Source organism: Octopus bimaculoides, chromosome 4, assembly GCF_001194135.2.
Source record: "Octopus bimaculoides isolate UCB-OBI-ISO-001 chromosome 4, ASM119413v2, whole genome shotgun sequence".
Lineage (NCBI taxonomy): Eukaryota > Metazoa > Mollusca > Cephalopoda > Octopoda > Octopodidae > Octopus > Octopus bimaculoides.
Window position 1 is genome coordinate 2982062 of NC_068984.1, and position 2500 is coordinate 2984561.

A 2500-nucleotide genomic window follows, 5' to 3' on the forward strand; every position below is an offset into this window, starting at 1 on the left:
ATATATATATATATATATATATATGGGAGAATATACAAAAAATAACAACAGACGAGGACAGGTGGTGTAAATAACAAAAGTATATATTAGTATATATATATATATATATATATATATATATATTAGTATATATATATATATATATATCTTGCTGTCGTAATCATTATCCCGACATTCGCCATGATAGATCGCTAGCCACTATACCTTCTTCTATTTTCTGTCCCTGTTTATTTCCGTGTTCCTTTCTGTCGAAGAGCATAGGCTAGAAACGTAAAAGACCTTCCCGAGCATTAAACTAATACACTTGTTTGTTGTTTATACGCCCGCCTTCGTCTTTTGTTTTTTGTTTTTTTTTGTGTGTGTGTGTAAATTCTCACTATATTCTCACGACGAACAGGAATGTGAAACACTGAGTAACAGTTTTTGTGATATTTTTGCTGCTTTTTAATAGAGCATGTTACTCTACCGCTGGTATTCGAGTACTATTTTTTCCACCTTGTTTCGCATTTATGTGCTTATTCTGGTATATATATATACATATATATGTATATACGACGGGCTTCTTTCGGTTTCCGTCTACCAAATCCATTCACAAGTGTTTGGTCCACACACACACACACATTATGATACAACTTCAGTCCATAGGCCACACTAACGCATCTAAGAGTATGTATTTATATAACGTAAATACTTGGTTGCACATTGCCATTCATTAAACAGTAAATTGTACTTAAACTGCTGTTGGACAGTTTTGTCTTATTCCCCCCCTCCCCTTTTGCTTGCCTAATTAAATCAGAAACACAAAATGACTGTCGTTTCAATTGCTTGTTGCCTCAAGCGTATGGCTTGTCTTGTGTAGCTCAATTCCAAACCTATTAAATTATGTAACGTAATACAACTGTTTACATTCATAAACTATTCAATAGAGTATTTAATATAAACGCAAGGACTGGACCTCTTTGCACTTTTTGAAAACGGACTTTGTTTTTATTAACAACACATTTTTATAGGAAGAAAAGAGATGAACACATTAAAAGTACAAAAGACCAAACTATCGAGGCAAAACCCTATAATTACCTCATCAAGGAAACAAAGAAAAAGAAACGGAGAGGGGGGGCATTAAGCAGTAGAAGATGAGGCGGGGAGTAAAGGGTTGTACACCCTCGTAGAATCTCTATCATATCTTCTATTCGACACCCCTTTCTATTTTGTAAATTGTCCTTCATTCAATACTAACAACTTACTTTAAGCGATCAAGTTCCACGGTGAAAGCTGCTGGAACCGAGGGTGCATTTACCCGTGATAGAGCTGCAGCTTCATATCCCACCTTTGTTAATTCGGTTAAAAGTGTTTGCACAACCCTGCTTCTATTATAATTGCTACTTCTTTCATTCAATACACCGTACTAACTACTTAACCAATCTTTCGTTCCAGAAACGCGTCTGTTTTTTTTTCTCCAATTCACGACGGAATATTGAAATAAAATGTTAACGATATTTCATCAACAACATTCGAATTGTTTACACATCGGTTGCCAAGTCTCCGTTTTGCCGATCGCGCTAAAGAGAGGTCATGCCCTAAATTAGAAATACACGAATGCTGACAAGTGGTCAGTTAGCGCTTGCAAGATAATCTATTCTACAAAGGTACATACACAAAGGAATAGTCAACAAATCTCACAAACGATAGACACTGCTTTCAACTTCTGGCAGTGAATCTGCTGCTATTTTTCTGTCTCAAATTTTTGCTTACATTAAACTCAGAGGTTAACAATTTTACGTTCAAATTCTCCATTCTTGACATTCTACCAGAGTCAGTCAACAATATCTATCAAAACTGTCTGTCCTCTGTGTTTGCTTCAATAACAAAACCATCAAGGTTCCCTCTAATATCATGTCTGCCTCGATCTGTTAGTTTCCTTGAATGACCCTAGCTGGAGACTCTCCTGTTTCAGGAAGATGGCATCATCCATATATCCAGATATTCCGTGTACTTTCTTTCTTTTTCTTCCCTTCATTTATTTAGACAAACCCCTCACACACTGAAAACTGTTCTTGTGATGTTCGCCTCATCTGATGCTCCGGCGGCAAATAAAAGACACAAAATGAGTTAAATCATTATTATTATTATTATTATTATTATTATTATTATTATTATTATTATTATTATTATTATTATTATTATTATTATCATCATCATCATCATCATCATTGCCTTTGCACAGCTTCTAACGCTGGAGATGTACTACAGTGTCAGCTGTTCACTACCAGTGAACTAAGGTAACACCTCTTATTTTTCGAGCACCTTCTGGAGTATTCGAGCGGTTCCAAGCAAGCCCTATTTGTTCCACGTACTTCTCGAGATTTTTGCTCAGTTCCCAGGGCTCCGACAATTATTGGTACTACTACCACCTTTTTCATCGACCACAACTGCTTAACCTCCCAAGCTAACCTGTCATATCTATCGACTTTTCTTTCTTCCTTATCGCATACCTTGTTGT

The 2500-nt window shown here is 36.0% G+C and overlaps 1 protein-coding gene across 3 annotated transcripts in view; it reads left to right on the forward strand.

Annotated features, from left to right (window-relative positions):
• The window catches only part of LOC106870014 (serine-rich adhesin for platelets), a 462526-nt gene that overhangs the window by 236284 nt on the left and 223742 nt on the right, over positions 1 to 2500 (forward strand). The window lies entirely within an intron of this gene.